The sequence below is a fragment of the Peromyscus maniculatus genome, chromosome 22, assembly GCF_049852395.1.
Source record: "Peromyscus maniculatus bairdii isolate BWxNUB_F1_BW_parent chromosome 22, HU_Pman_BW_mat_3.1, whole genome shotgun sequence".
Lineage (NCBI taxonomy): Eukaryota > Metazoa > Chordata > Mammalia > Rodentia > Cricetidae > Peromyscus > Peromyscus maniculatus.
Window position 1 is genome coordinate 32,642,359 of NC_134873.1, and position 16,959 is coordinate 32,659,317.

The 16,959-nt window shown below is 46.6% G+C and overlaps 1 non-coding gene across 1 annotated transcript; it reads left to right on the plus strand.

Moving 5' to 3' along the window:
• Window positions 1-14,539: 14,539 nt before the first annotated feature.
• LOC121825237 (small nucleolar RNA SNORA70) lies at window positions 14,540-14,674 on the plus strand. Its single transcript, XR_006067363.1, has one exon. It is a non-coding gene; the product is annotated as a small nucleolar RNA SNORA70 (small nucleolar RNA).
• The last annotated feature ends 2,285 nt before the right edge of the window (window positions 14,675-16,959 follow it).

Consider the following 16,959-nt stretch of genomic DNA (forward strand, 5'->3'; position numbering starts at 1 on the left):
CAAAAACTGCTCTCCCAGGATGACTGGGGTTAACCCTGCTAACATTTATATAGATGTTGTGGCTGAAAACCTACGGTTATACAGTTTGAAAGCAAATCCTCCCGATGAATTTGTTTACACTTTTATTTATCTTCACTGGTGTTCCAGTTAGTTCCTAGAGGACCTAGAGGCTGTGAAGGTTCACCAGTGTGGACAGTTAATGCTCTCGGCACTGACAGTGGCTGAGCTTCTAAGGATTATCCACGGCTCAAAGTCTTTTGTACAACCTAGGCGTCTTGTTTTTGCCTATAGGATGTGAGACCCTTCACACACATCCTGTGGCAAAGCCAAAAATAGAGCTGAAAGTCGACTCTGCTATAGAGAACTCAATTGTTCAAAAGGGAGATTAAAAGGGAAAGAAAAATGAATGGAAAGACACTGACCTGTGGCTGGAGAGGTGGCTCAGTGGTTAAGAGCACTGGCTGCTCTTCCAGAGGACCCAGCCTTGATGTCCAGGACCACATGGCCGGTAACAACTCTGTAACTCAGTACCAGGGGATCTGGCATCCTTGTCTAGCCTCTGCAGGCACCAGGCACACACATTGTGCACAGACATTTATTCAGGAAAAACACTCCTACACATTAAAAAACAACAACAACAAAAGACACACACCTCCCAAGGCATCATAGTCCAGAGGAGGGAGCTTTTTCATTGTGTCTTCCTAAGGGACAAAAACTTGACCTGTTGGGATTTTCCTAAATAAAAGGTTGAGATTGCTTTGGCTTTTTTTCTTCTCATATCCTGGTTTGATTTTGTTCTGAGTTTTTAACCTTCACTATGTTTGATGAGATAACCATGCCGGAGGGCTGTGGGCACTGAAATGAGCAGTGCATTGCCTGTTTCTGCTGGGCAAAAGCTCTCTGGCTCTTTTATAGCATGGATCTAATCTCAGGGTTGTTAAGTCATTTGGGCTGGGCTCTTACTAAGAGGAGGAATAGAACATGATCACAGGGCAGTCAGTAAAGGTGAGTGGGTTTCGTGTCAGTCACTCCTGTCCCCACCTCCACATTCTCCTCTGAAGGACTCTCATGCTCCTTCGTCAGTTCCCTAACTGCCCCTATACTGAGGCCCAAGGCCTTTTACACACAAGCCACATATGTATCCTTGGGTCCTGTATCTATGGACTTAACCAATCAAACAGAGGGGGAAATCATAGCTACAGTGTTTTCATATTGGCTCTTTTGTCATTGTGGTCTAATGATATAGGGTAACAGCTGTCTACATCACTTTTTACATAGTCTTAGATATTAGAGATAATCCAGAGGTGATTTAGATTGATACCATTTAATATGAGGGATTTGGAATACTCACTGACTTCTGTGTGTCTGTAGGGACATTTGAACCAATCTCTCATGAATCCCAAGGGGCCACCGTACTTAGTGTTCATATAGCCAGTTTATATGCCGAACATGGGTATCCCATGGCATCTTAAATTTCATCCCTTCCATCTGGACCTGTCTGTGTCTCCAACGTGTTCTCACAGGGCCATTTACATTCATGATCTGATTAAAGATTTGTGATAAAATTAAAAGACTACATGCCTTATTTATCTACCAAGAAGAGTTTAACCTCATAGGCAGGAGAAGGGCCTTCATCTCTGTTCATGTTCAGCTGATGCACAAGCTGAGGCTCTTCAGCATCCATGCTCCACATCATCACAACCAACCCCAGCAGCTGCCTCTTAGTGTCCTTTATTGCCAAATCTGCCCATGCTGGATAGTTTCATATTTTCTATCGCTAGGAGAAAATACCAGCACAGATATTGCTCGCAATCCTCTGGCCCTTTGGGACCTGTTAGTATTGAAGCCATAGATCAACTTGCCTCTGAAGTTCCCCAATGCCCTCGGTTCCATCATTACTCACCACACAGCATTTTCCACACCTGTCCTTGCAGCTAATGGCTTCCAAGGACTCTCCCTACAGGCTGCTTCTGTGTGTGCTGCATTATAATAATGACCAAAAATTTCAAACCACAGATTGTGTGGGAAGTTGTTTCCCAGTCAGCTAAACTCACCATTGGAAATTTGACAACACACAGAGAGTGCATTTTTTCAATGATTTCTTCTTTGACCTGCTTAGGCTTATTCCTGGAATATGATCTCCTCTGACGCTGGCATACATTACCCTCCCTTCCATGTATCATCACTAGTGGGCAAGGTGGAAACGAGTGGTCCATATTTGAAGAATGCCCTTTGCTCCTCTTACATGATTTAAGACCAGCCTGGAGAAGCAGGATGTCAGCACCCAAACCGAGGGATGATGGGTAATCTCATTGTTCTGAGATTGGAGGCAAAACAAGGTGTCAATCAGGAGGGTTGTTGATGCTGTAGAGCACAGGTCTCAAAAAGACCCTGGAGTAGATGTGTTCACCCCCACAGGGGTTCCCTGGATATATATAGATATAGAGATTCTGCACAGGTAGGTGGTTCACCTGTCATGCTGGCTAGTTTAACTTCCCTCTTGAAGCAATAACATATTTAACTTTACTTTTGATTTTACAAGAGCCCACAGTTGAGAGACTTGAACTTTTAAAAGTGATTTTGAAGTTTTGTAGAGACTTTGGATTTTTTTCAAGAGACTGAACTTTTAATGTATTTAAATCTGCAAAGACTGTGAGACTTTTAAAGTTATTAATGTTTTATATTGTGACTTTAATATTATCATGTCATCTTGGGGACAAATGAGAAAGGAAAGGTTCTAACTGAAAAGTGATGTGTTTGTGTGTCAAGCTGACAAGCGGTCAGTTGTGCTGGCTGGTTTATGTCAATTTGACACCAGCTAGAGTCATCTGAGAGGAGGGAACCTCAATTGAGAAAATGCCTCCATAAGGTCAGGCTGTAGACAAGCATGTAGGGCATTTTCTTAATTAGTGAATTAATGGGGGAGGGCCCAGACCATTGTGGGTGGTGCCATCCCTGGGCTGGTGGTCCTGGATTCTATAAGAAGCAGATTGAGCAATCCCTGGGGAGCAAGCCAGTAAGCAGCACCACTTCATGGCCTCTGCATCAGCTCCTGTCTCCAGGTGCCTTGCTTGAATTCCTGTCCTAACTTTCTTCAGTGATGAACAGTGATGTAGAAGTGTGAGCAAACTAAACCCTTTCTTCCCCAACTTGCTTTTGGTCATGGTGTTTCATTGTAGCAGCAGTAACACTGACTAAGACAACTGGGTGGCCATCATGGTGTTTCATTGTAACAGTAGTTACACTAACTAAGACAACTGGGTGGCCATCATGGTGTTTCATTGTAACAGTAGTAACAGTAACTAAGACAACTGGGTGGCCATCATGGTGTTTCATTGTAACAATAGTAACACTAACTAAGACAGCTGGGTGGCCATCATGGTGTTTCATTGTAATAGTAGTAACACTAAGACAACTGGGTGGCCATCATGGTGTTTCATTGTAACAGTAGTAACACTAACTAAGACAGCTGGGTGGCCATCATGGTGTTTTATTGTAACAATAGTAACACTAACTAAGACAGCTGGGTAGCCATCCTGCTACTCTTGATGTTGAAAACCCCAGGCCTGAGAGTTCTATGCAGTTACAACATAGGACACGTGTCAGTCCATGGCCATAAATACGGTTGCAGGTCTAAGAGTAAGCAGCCCAGAGCCCAGAGCTTGTCCCACATCTAATATGAGTAAGAAACAACCTAAATCACCCTGTCTGCACCATACCAGAGGTCTGATCCCAGGATCCTGTGAAAGGAATATCACATGGCCAGTTGGAGCCATCTTGTTTGCCAAGGTGTTGTTCTGGAACGTGATCCCCAGGGGAGACCTTTAGATCCATGGGATCAACCACACTAGCAGGACTAGAGGGTTGGAGAGCAGCGAGAAGGGAAGACATGGGGTCAGAGCACACTGAGTCTCTGGACTAGGCTTGGGACCCTTCCCAGAGGGCTCTGTAGATCCAGTCAGCTCTAGGCACTAGGGAACTCTGGAAACCTTCCAGGAAGATATAGACAGAGCACAAGGTCCCAAGAGGCTCAGGACTGAGTTAGTGGCTTTGCTTGGCCTGGGCTCCTGATTACTGGCTGCACATACTCAATAGGAAATTGCTGACCATGTTCTGTCTGCCTGATGCCCATTCTGTCAGAGAAGGCTGTGGAGGGGGGAGATGGTATCACAGCAGGACATGAAACCCCACCCCCACCCCCCACCCCCGACTTCCACCTGCTGGGGACTTCAGATAAGGCTAGGAATGGGGACTCTGGAGACAATAAACGCTTTCTCAGATTTAAGAAAAAAAGATTTATTTATGTATTAAATTTTAATTTTAGGTGTATGAGTGTTTTTCCTACATGCATGTATGTGCACCACATGTGTGCAGTGCCTGAGGAGTCCAGAAGAGGGCATCAGATCCCCTGGACCTGAAGTTACAGATGGTTGTGAGGCACCACATGGGTGCTGTGAAGTGAAACCTGGTCCTCTGCAAGGGTAGTAGGTGCTCTTTACCACAGAGCCACCTCTCCAGCCCCATGTTCTCGAGGTAAACAAAACCAAACCAAACCAAACAAAAAACTCCAAAAACCCGCCTGGCTCCCTAGGATTGTTCTGTTTGCACTCCAAGGGTGAAGGACAGATGCCAAGAGCTAGCCACTTCTCGGGCATTCCACACGTGATTGTACCTGAGCTTCTTTGAACTGACCACAGCTACAAGTCACACCGCCTTCTTAGAAGGACCCCCTGCTCCTCAGACGTAAGGATTTTATGAGAACCTGCTCAGTCTGGCCTACTCCAAGACTGAATAATCTGCGGGTAGGATTTTAAAAATTATCAGACTGTTACTGTTCATCTCTTCCTTTTCCACCACCCAGAATTCTCAGGCTTCCAACTCTCTTTGATGTCTTTCATAATTTTGTTCTGGATTTAAATAAGCCTTTCAACCTACCTGAGCAGTTGGGCCATGATTCAGGTCACAGCAAGCATACCCTTTCTTGCCTGAGCAGTGGATTTCTAAATTTGAAAATTATTTCCTGCCAGGTGGTGGTGGTGCCCGCCTTTAATCCCAGCACTCGGGAGGCAGAGCTAGGTGGACCTCTGTGAGTTTGAGGCCAGCCTGGTCTAAAGAGTGAGTTCTAGGACAGGCACCAAAATTGCACAGAGAAACCCTGTCTGGGGGCGTGGGGAGGGGGGGACGATGACAAAAAACCAAAAAGAGAAAAAAAAAAAGGAAAATTATTTTCTTTTTGTTTTCAGAAAATTCTTCCTCTGATGGCTTTTTTTGTTGTTGTTGTTAAGATGCCATTTGATGCTTCCAAGAACCTGCTTTCAGTAGTTGTTGGAAGTGAGACCCAGGGCTCACCCGTTTGCATTTGCTGGTTTCTGAGCTCACACTATGGGAGCCTTAAGGCCCAGGAATACTTTGTCATTCAGCAGTAGAGGAACGTGCTTCCCAGACTCCCATAATCAACCAGAGCGGAAAAAGTAAGACTCTCATATGGCGGGAGTCTTTACGAATTGTGTGTGTGTGTCTGTGTCTGTGTGTCTGTGTGTGTGTATGCATGTGTGTGTTTTATGCATGAAGGGCATCTGTGTGTACTGTATGTGTGTGTGTATGAGAGCACACACATGCCTTTGTGCCCCATGGAGGCCAGAGGAGGCTGGCTGATACCCGTTCTACCACATTCCACCTTATTCCTTTGAGACAGGGCTTCTCAACCAGGAGCAAGGCTGGTGGCCAGCATCCCCTGTGGTCCTCCTGTCTCTGCCTCCCACCAGTACGCACAGCAATACTCATCTCTTTACATGAGAGCTGGGGATTCAAACTTGGGTCCATACACTTGCTCATCAAATTCTCGTACCCACTGAGCCATCTTCCTAGACCCTCATCTTCAATCTTTTACATGTTCCGATTAATAGTGACTGCATTATCTGGGGCATTCTATGTGGTCTTAGCTCAGTAGGACATATTTTTCTCTAAGGGGGGTTTATTTAGATTTTAGAAACTATTTTACGGTGTATAGATACAGCTTCTATGTTGGGACCCTTTGGATTCTAAGTGATGCGCTATCATGTCTGATGCAGCTTCAGGGGAGAGGGTTAGGGTTAGGGGCTTCTCAGTTTCCCCGGGGCTCTGAGGCCTCCATACATGGGGGGACTGTTCTACAGTCAGATTCTGAAGGATAGGAACGGAATGAATCAGTGTTGTGACCATTCTGGATCACCGGGGTCACTTTGCCAATGGTAGAACTTCCGTATGACCCAGGTGGGAGGAATAATTGATGCCATTTCCTCTACAGATGAAATATAGGCATTTCAATGCTGTGAGAGCAGTTTTGTAGTTTTGTTCAGTTCATGGGAAATTACATTGGCACATGACCCAGAACTATCTGTGGAACAATTTTCAGCATCACCCACGATGATACTTGGCACATCAAGGCGGAAAATTGCTCTCACAACCTTGGAAGGTCTCCAAGCAGAGAACTTTGGAGAGTCTGGCTGGTATGAGGTGATCGCAAGGCTACCACACTCCTTACAGAGACGTCCAGCCACCTAGTAAACTTGCTGGTCACGTGCGTAACTTAATTCTGTGTGTAACATCATGTGGTGCCATAGAGGCCGATAGAGTTGGGGCTATTGAAGCCAGGTGTCCATCCAGGAGACACCTGCCATTAGGTAAAGGAAGGGATAAAAGAGCCATTTTCATACGTCATGACCTTGGACTGACAGTGACCCACCTGAAGCACCAGAAGGAAGGTAATTCAGACTCAACCGCCTGAAGCCATCAAATCTATTTCTAACTGTAGTCTGCATCTAAAGACACAGTAGCCACACAGTGACAGCGATGTGGCTGACGAGTTGACATGGAGAGCAAAGCTTATAGACTTGTTTAGTGTCCAAGGGTCAAAGCTGCAGAGATCGTAAATCAGAGAGTGTGTGGTAGTTACCTTTATCATCCCTGGGACTAAATGCTTGGCAAGAAGCCACTTAGGGGAGGGGTTATTTGAGCCCAGTTTCCTAGCAAGGGAACAATGGTGGCCGGGGCTCTGGCCTTGGTGCAAGATCTCGTAGCTGGTCATAGAGCAGCCAGGGACAGGAGCCAGAGCCACAGGCCCGTCCCTTCTGAGTCACTTTGACCAACCAGGCCTCATCTCTTAAAGGTTCCATAACGCCCCCCATAGTGCTACCAGCTGGGATATCACTTGGCTGCTTTAGAAGCCATCATCCACGCTGGGTGAAGACTCGCCAGTGTTGCCGCCTTGGGGTCCCCCACCCTCCCATAAGTAACCCCTCACCCATGTTCTGTATGTGAGCCCAGTGAACTCATTGGTTCCCTGGGTTGAACTTTGGTGGAATCAAACTTTGGTTTGTTGTTAGGACTTTGGTGGGAGCGGGATGGTGTTTATGTCTCCCCAGGGAAGGAAATTTGGTAATAGAAGGTAGTCGTTCAGCAGCTTTGGGTGAGAACCTGGGACAAGAAGAGCCATAAAAACAGCTGCCACTGCCAATCTGTAGATAAATCTGGATAAAAACACCCACATATGCCAGGCCATGAGAACAGAAGAGGCTGTGCCCTTCCTTATCATCAGGAATAGATGGCATCTAAGAACCCAGGAGGAGGCAGAAGCCACAGCCCTGTGTGTTATGAACACCGTGATAAACTCAACTGATGAATGATCACAGAAGAGGTTAGAGATTACCCACAATGACTACCACTAATACGGAACAACTAACACCACGCCACTCAGAACTGACAAGCCGATTGCCGATTATTCCCACACTGTAGCTTTTAGTGTTTTTAGAATGTGGTTGGCTGCAGAGAGCGAATGCTGTAGGTTAGGGGGAAACTATGGATCATTAATATAGCCTTTAAGCTGTGACTGTCACCTGTGGTTTCCAGGCAGTTATAGACAAACCTGGATTATAGGGACAGCTGCCGGGCTTCAGACAAGCGGAGAAAGCGCTTGTTTAGCAAGACAGTTTTAGGGCTGTGGAGAATGTTCAGTAAAGCGCTGAGGAGCCATGTTCCCCAAATTCATAAATGTCAGGACGGCAGACGGTGCTTGTCATCCCAGAAATGGGGAGGTGGAGATGGGGGGACCTCTGGGGCTCACCACCAGCCAGCCTAGCTGAACTGGGAAGCCCCAAAGAGAGACCCTGCCTCAAAAAAACAAGGTGGACAGCATGTCTGAGGATGACACCTGAGGTTGTCCTCTGGCCTTCACAGGCATGAACACACTCACACACACACATATGCACACATAATACATGGATGTGCACACACATACACAAACAAGCACACACACACACGAAATTTCACTCACGGGGGAAGAATGACCCATTACCCACCTTACAGGATAGGTCACAGTGATTGGCCCAGCACAGTTATGTGCCAACCACAGTCTTCAGGGATGAAGCCTGTTAGTTACCACAGCATGTCAAGTGTGTGTTCCAGAGCAATTGCATGTTGAACCTGCCCTTTTCTGTCTGTCAAAATGACAGGGGTTCATGTCCATATTAATCTTTTTGTTTGGTTGGTTTTCAAGACAAGGTTTCTCTGTGTAGTTTTGGTGCCTGTTCTGGATCTTACTCTGTAGCCCAGGCTGGCCTCGAACTCACAGAGATCCACCTGCCTCTGCCTCCCAAGTGCTGGGATTAAAGGCGTGCACCACCACCACCTGGCCCCATATTAATTTGAGGGCAACACACCACCCAATGTGGGGTGTCCCCGTCATCTGAGCAGTGATTGTACAAGTCTCCAGTGTCTTACAGACTGTGCTAGCCTGACTGTTCTGTTGTGTCTGGACATACTCATTCAAGAACTAAAGAACCAACCACGGTGACAAGTCAGCTCCATTCAATGTCACTCCCACTTCACAGTGGCGTCTGTCTCTGGCACTCCCATCACTTCATCCATTCCTCACAAATTGCAATGATCCGTGGAAATACGCAAAGGCATGCAAACCTCTGGATAATCGATATTGTAGAGCGTTCAAACGGTGCAGAATCTTCATGAAGTTGTGAGGTGAGAGAGTCTGACCGGATGGTTTCAGAAACAGCTCCAGGGATACTGTTTGGGAAGAGGAGACAAGGGTTTGAACAAGGAAGGACTGAGAGAAGCCATGGAGGGGGGTGTGGATCCCTGAAGCTCCCGATGGTCACGCAGATACCTACCTCTCTGGCATCATTTTTTGAAAAGCAAATGGGTGGCAGAAGATGCAGCCAGCTGTTAGTAACTTGAAGGTGAATTCTAAGAACTCACTTGTCACAGCAACAATAAATACAAAGTATAGCTTCAGTTTTTGAGACAATGTTTCCATTTATCTTTTTGCTTTTTTTTTAAAAAAATTATTGTTTTGAGACAGGGTTTCTCTTTGTAGCCCTGGCTGTCTTGAAAGTCTGTAGACCAGGCTGGCCTCCAAGTCACTGAGATCCACCTGCCTCTGCCTCCCCAGTGGTGGGATTAAAGGTGTGCACCACCACCGCCTGGCTCCTCTCTGTTATTTCCTATGAAAATTCAGTCCCCATCTTATTCTTTGGTAATTCTGCTGACTGTCAGTTATCTTTAGACAAGGATGCTATCGTAATACACATTTGATGCGTTGAACATGTAAAATACGATACAACAATAAACACTTGGACACATTTAAACATGAACATTGAAATGTGACTTCCCAATGACTCTTAGACAGCTCCATCTTGTTTATGTACATGTTTTTAGTTTTGGGTTAGTATACAAAACAATGGATTTCACCATGGCGTCTTATATGCCCAGGTCATTATTCTGTGTTCTCATTTGTTGCATGAATCCTAATTTGTCTTATAATAAAAACCCACAGCCAGATATTGGGGTAAATGCTGAAAGATCAGAGAGACAAAGGAACAAGCCACTAGAGAAACTTCTCACCACTACTGAATCCTCAGGCCGAAAGGGAGGTGAGATCCCATCTCCATGAATCCTGAGACTGAATGTCCTCAGCTGAAAGGGACTGAGCTCCTGTCTCCTCCCACCTTATATTCCTCTCTCCGCCCAGCCATATCACTTCCTGTTTCCTCCTCCCTAGTGCTGGGATTAAAGGTGTGCACCACCACTGCCTGGCTCTGTTTCTCTTTTAGACTGGATTAATCTCGTATAGTCCGGGGTGGCTTTGAACTCACAGAGATCCAGACGGATCTCTGCCTCCAGGATGATAGGATTAAGGGTGTGTACCACCACTGCCTGACTTCTATGTCTGTCTAGTGGCTGGCTCTGTCCTCTGATCCTCAGGTAAATTTTGTTTGTTAGAGCACAAAATATCACCACACTCATTTGTCCCTCTGTGCCCCCTTCTCCCTTCATCTGGTTCTTTCTTCCCTGACTTAGTTTCCCCTTCTGTCTTCTCATCACACCTATTCCACCCCTTGTCTATCCCCCCCTTTTCTCTAGGAATGCTCCCTATTCTCTCATGATTCCCTTTCTAATGTGCCCACCCACATATATAAACACACACATACGTGCGTCCATACAAGGTTCTGTATATGAGAGAAAGCATACAATAGTCGTCTTTCTATGTCTGGCCTATTCTGCTTAACATGACAGTTCCAGTTGTACCCCTCCCCTCCAAATGTCACGACTTAGTTTCTCTTTATGGCTGCATACAATCCCATGTACTACCTTTGCTTTATCTGTCCTCTGTTAATGACCACTGGGGCTGTTCCACCTCCTGGAACAACTCAACTGTAAACATGGGTGTATACATATCTCAACAGTTTGTTTTTTTATAGTGAGTGTGTATGTGTGTGCTTGTTCATACATATGCAGGTGTGTGTGTGTGTGTGTGTGTGTGTGTGTGTGTGTGTGTGTGTATGTATGTATGCCAAGAGAGCCTTGGGAATCATACCCAGGAATGCCAACTGGTTCAACTGAGACAGTCTTAGGGATCCTCCAGTCTCTAACCCCAGCACTGGGATTATAGTTGTGTGAGCCTACACCTGGCTTCTTGTATTCTGAGGCTAGAACTCAGGTTCTCATGTTTGCAAGGGAAGTCTTTTAGTGACTGACCTATCCTACCCCTCTGGGTGTTTCCTTAGGGTCCTTTGGGATATCCTATGAGCAGTAGACATACATAGTTTGCAGCTCTATTTTCAGGTTTTTGATTTTGTTTTTGTGGCACGTTCATATTGATTTCCACAGTGGTCACACAGATTCCCATCCCCGTCTGTGGTGAGTAGCACATCTCTCCCCCATACATCCTGACCCCCATATATTCTGACTAGAGTGAAATGCAATCTCCAATCAGTGTTAATGTACATTTCCCTGATGGCTAAGGATGATGAATGCTTTTCCAGTGCTTATTATATTTCCTCATTTGATAGCTGTGCGTCCCGGTCATTAGCCCTTTTCTGGGCTGGACTTGATTGCGGAATGTTTGTTTCCACTGTGAAGATGTGTCTTTGCCAAGGCTAATTTATTAAATCCGATTGATTTAATAAAGAGCTGAGTGGCCAATAGCTAGGCAGGAAGAGGTTAGGCAGGACTTCTGGGGACAGAGAGGACTCTGAGATAAAGAAAGGTGGGGTCTCCAGCCAGAGACGGAGAGGAAACAGGAGGTGCAAGATGGACGAGAGGTAACATCACATGACAGAACAGAGATTCATGTAAATGGGTTAGTTTACATTATAAGAGCTAGTTGAGACAAGTCTAAGCTAATGGCCAAGCTTATATAATTATCAATAAGTCTCCGTGTTGTTATTTGCGGGCTGGCGGTCCTGAAAAGAAAGCACGCTACATTTGGTGCCCAAATTGAGGCACCAGATGAAGTGTTTATCTAATTACTCTTTATCAATAAAAACTCAGGAGTCAGATATTTGGGGTAAGAACCTGATTGATCAGAGAAGCGGTGAATTGACCAGTGATCTCCTCTCTCCTTCCTCCATCCAAAAGAGGGCCGCGTTTCTCTTTAAGCCCCTCCCTACTGCTTCCTGTGTCTCTCTGTATGTCCTGGGTCCTCTGAAACCTCTGTGGCTAATTTGGTCAGCTAGTAGCTAGCTCTGCCTTCCGATTCAAGGTAAACTTTATTGGCAGTCTCGGGAGTGTCAGAATGTGATCAAAATATCCCACGAGAGGACTTTTTGTTTTATTTTTAAATTTTGTAGTTCTTGACATATCCTGGATATCAATCTCCAAACTGTATTGTAGTTGGCAAAGATTTATCTCCCATCTACAGGCCGTCACTTTAGTCTGGCAGTGGTCTCCTTGGGGTTATTTCCTGTGCTATCAGGGTCCCACTCAGAAAGTTCTTGCTTGGGTGTAGGCAGTAAAGTGTTTTTCTGAGTTTCAGGTCTAATTAAGGTCTTTGATCCATTTTGAATTACTTTTTGTGCGGTGAGAGAGACAGGCGGTTCTAATTCCATTCTTCTGCACGTGGACAACCAGCTCTGTTGTATTTAAGTGCCTCTGTCAGAACTTGGGTGGCTGGAGCTGTGTGGACTTATTCCTGGGTCTCCCATCCTATGGAATCTGCACATCTGAGTCCCAATGAACACTAACTGGAGGCTTTAGATCTTGTGTGCCGGCTGAGGTTGCCAGGTCAGTGAATCAAGGCTCCCGAAATACAGGCTGCTGCACGATACATTCCAGCTTTTACTTTGAAACTAATTAGCTGTGTGACCTTTCACATGTCACCCCCTTTCCCTGGGCCTCAGTTTCTTCATCCAAAATGTAAATGTAAATCATATCCCTGGTCTGAATCCTATTTGGAGTTCCAAGTCTTCTGGGAGATGGGACTCCTTACATTCTTTTGGTTCTGTTTCTTTATTTTGCACGTCTGTGTGTGTGTTGGGGTGGGGAGGGTTGGGCTTGTGTCTTGAAGTCAGAGGATGACTATGAGAGTTTGTTTTCTCCTTCTACTATGTGGGTGCTGGGGTTTGAACTCAGGTCTTAGTGGAAGGGACCTTTACCTGCTGAGTTATCTCACAGGCCCAGTGGGAATCTTAAGATGTGTTTTCTCTTAAATTCCTAGAGTTCTCTGTCCCAGTGTCCCAAGCAGTGGGACCCAGACAGGTAAGGTTTGTAAATGGCCTAGAGATTCTAATGGAACTGTGGGGTACCTGGAACCAGGTGGCCTTTAGAATTGTTCACTTGGGACTTCAATTCATTTTCTTATACCAGGCTAGTTTTCATCCTGGGCGTAGGAAGAGGTACAAGGAGGTTCTCTGTAACCTCATCTGTTCCAGTTGTGTCCTTGTCACAGACAGCTTTCTGGGAAACAGTGAAGTTTAGGGAGGGAAAACACACCACCCCGTTTTTGCCACATTTCCCGTGAACACAGCATTCTCACCTCATATAAGCCACGTTCCAGAGAAACTGGATGTTGCTACCTTCCCGTAGAAATGCCCCATGGTGGCTGTGAAATTCAGGAGGTGACAGACGGAGGAGAGGACAGTGACACTCTGGATTGAAATAGCCTGTGCTTTTCTTGGCCACTGTGGGCCCAAGGCCTCGCCTGTGGTCTCACTCCTAACTCCTCTGGGTTGTCCAGGACTGCCTCAGGATGCTCTGAGCTGGGATGGATGTCCAACCTGCAGAGGTTCGAGGCTGGGCTGCTCCGACGGTGTAACTCATTGGGTTTCCGTGCTGGTCAACTAGAGATACATTTTTGTCTTCTTACTGCCGAGCGCATGAGCCATTAGCCTGACATAAATCCAGCTGAAACCTCGCTGGATTCCCATCTTTTTATTCTCTCGTGATGTCAACTGTTCTGGACGGTGGAACTGAAGGGCATCACGTGATAAAGACATCAGTGTTGCTGCTGCTTATGTCACAGACCAGCCTGGCGACAGGTGACACAGTCTGGACAGGCTCCTCTCAGTCCTCATCCTCAGGGTGGTCTTCCACACGCCTGGCCCAGTTATCACTAGGACCCTTCTGAGTCTGTCTAGGGAGACTTGCCACATCTTCGATGACTGAGCACCGTGGGCTGCTTCCAATGTCTCCTCCTTTCTGCCCACTCACCCCTGATTCTCCTTGGTTCTTACCCACCCTGGTCCTCGTGTGGGTCAAAATTGAGCCCCATCTCTATTCACCATTACAATCGACACTATACTGATGGTCTGAGTAGTCTTACTTGCTAGTTATTAGAATGTTTCTCCCTTTAAGCGTCTCCTGCGGCTTGAATACGGCGGTCCTCCTGACTCTCATCTTCATCGTGAGGTACCCAGAGGGGAGCTTCCTCTGCTGATGGCGCACAGGGGCGGGTCTTTGAACGTGAAAAGCAATTGGGTTTTGAGACCGTCTTCAGGGTGCAGTCTGCATGGGTGGACACTGGAGCATTTTAAAGGAGAAGAGAGGGACTGGTGAGGTGGCTCAGTGGTTAAGGACACGGGCCGCTCCTACAGAGGACTGGGGTTTGATTCCCAGCTCCCATGTAGCAGCCTATAGTCACTTGTAACTCCAGTTCAACTCTAGTTCTGGAGTGTCAGACCCTTCCCCCTCCCCCCACCCCCGTTTCTGACCTCCATGAGCATTAGGCATGCATGCGGTGCACATACAAGTAGATAAAACATGCTTACACTTGCAACCAACTAAGCCAACCAAGTCCCTTTCCCCATGGGGGTCTGGTATGTAATTGTTGCAAACAGCAGCCTTGGTGGTGGTGTATGTAGCCTGTTGCCTGTGTGGGTTGCCCTAAGGGACCTTGGAGATGGCTTTCTGGCAGTTTTAAGTCTCTGACCTCAGTGATGTCCCTAATCTAGGCTTCACACAGGTATGGGAGGTGCCTTTGGGAAGACCCAGGGCACAGTGGCCAGGTTCACATTGGCCAGGTCACCGTATCCATCTGCACCAAGCTGTAGAATAAGGAACATGTGACTGAGGCTCTGTGTAGAGCCAAGTTCAAGTTCCCTGGCCACCTGCAGACCCACATCTCGAAGAAGTGGGGCTTTACCAGATTTGATGCAGATGACTTTGAAGACATGTCACTCCTGATGGCTATTGGGCCAACTATATTTCCAGTTCCGGTCCGCTGGCTGAGTGGTGGGCCCTGCATTCCTGAGAGCTTCCACAGTGTTCTCCTGTACCTTACCAAATCATGTTTAGTAACAAATCTCACATCCAGTCTGGGGCAAAAAAAACCCATACACATAAAATAAAGATAAATCTCAACTTTAAAAAAAAAACGAAGAGAAGGAAGCCTGTAAGGGACATGAACTTGCCATCGCTGTCTCTCGCCCCGTGATGATGCCCTGCAGCGCTTGGGGACTCGGTCAGCAAGGCCATTTGCCAGATGGGACTCCTGCCTTTCAACCGTAACTGCTCACCCAAACAAACCGCGTTGTCTTATAATTTGCCGTGAGTAATAACGCAGGACTGTGGCATCAGATATTAGTAACAGAAGACGGACTAAAGCAAGTGGGACCCAGCTCCACAAACGGCTGCTGTCTACCAAAGACACAGGTGAGCGTCAGGGCTCTGGGCTCCCTGGGCTTGGAAAAGGTTCGATGAAACCTAGTTCGCTTGCTTATAAGACTTGATAAGTTCCTTAGCAGGCTAATGGGCCTCAGGTCTTTCGAAGGGTGGAAACAGAGTCAGCGGTCTCGAAGCTGTCCACCTCTTTTGTGGGGTCCTGGCTATCTGAAAGGTAAAGTTGCGTGAACCACCCTCGCAGAAGCCAGCCGGTTCCACAGAGTGTCGAGCAGGTTCACCAGTCATCCACTCATAACAGGGGTGAAAGATAACCCAGTTAACCCCCTTCCTCACATTAATAAAGGATCTGAGCCCCCAGGGGGTCCCAGGAAGCCAGCAGGACAGGTAGATGGTGAGGGACCAACAGACATGAAAACTCAGAAGTCCGCACCCATTGAGCCAAAGCCCTCTTTGAATATTTGAAAATTAGAAATCAGCAAATACTGACACACGTCACTTCAATGTCTGCGATGTTGCCTCTCACTGGTTTGGTGGGGTGAGGTAACACAGTACCCGGGAACAGGGCGCCTACACAATAGAAACGCACGTGCCTGCTCACAGCTCTGGACGCAGGGTTCTGAGCCGCCGCCTTGGTTTTCAGAAAGCCACCTTCCTTCTCCCTGTGTCTGTGTTCTCTGGTCTCTGAGCCTAATCTCCTTTGAGGAGGACGCCCAGGTGTACCGGATGAAGCCCACCCTAATGACCTCATCTGACAAAATTGTCTCTTTCAAGACTCCATCTTCAAGTAAGGCACTTTCTGGTAGGTTAGGGGTTTGGACTCTTATACACATTGAATTTTCGTTGTTGTTAGTGATGTGTGCAAAGTAGAGATTCATTTATAATTTAACACAGGGAGGAGATCTCCTGATATTCCCCTATGCATCTCCCCTCCCCCACTGTAGACTCATTTGAAGAAAACTAAGGTTAAAAAAAATTGCTCCCAGGTTCAGGAAGCCTGACATTTCTCCTTTCTCTTAGAGAAGGGTCTTTTTATTTGTATCCCTCTTTTAAAAAATCATTATTATTGTGTGTGGGGAGTGGGGTGGGGTGGGGGGTTCGGAGTTTTGCATGCATGTATGTCTGTGTACCACATGTGTGCCTGGTACCCTCAGAGGCCAGAAGAAGGCATCGGATCCTCTGGGACTAGAGTTGCAGATGGTTGTGAACCAAAATGTGGGGCTCGAACTCAGGTCTTCTGAAAGAGCAGCCAGCACCCTTAGACAATGAGCCATCAATTCAGTCCCTGTCTTCCGTCTAGAAAGTCATAGAGAAGAACATTCCAGGGTGAAGTAGGACTTTCTGGAAGTGAACCATCCCGGACTTTCTGGAAGATGTACCCCTGAAAGGATGAGCTATGCTTCCCGAGAAAAACAAGATGTGCCCTTTGTTTGAAGGTGTTGGAGTCGTCTATATGTCGGGGAAGTGAAAGCCAGCCCCAGTTAAATGTTTTCCTTTATAAGAGTTGCCATGGTTATGGTGTCTCTTCACAGCAACAGAAACCCTAACTAAGACAATTATATATGTCAATAA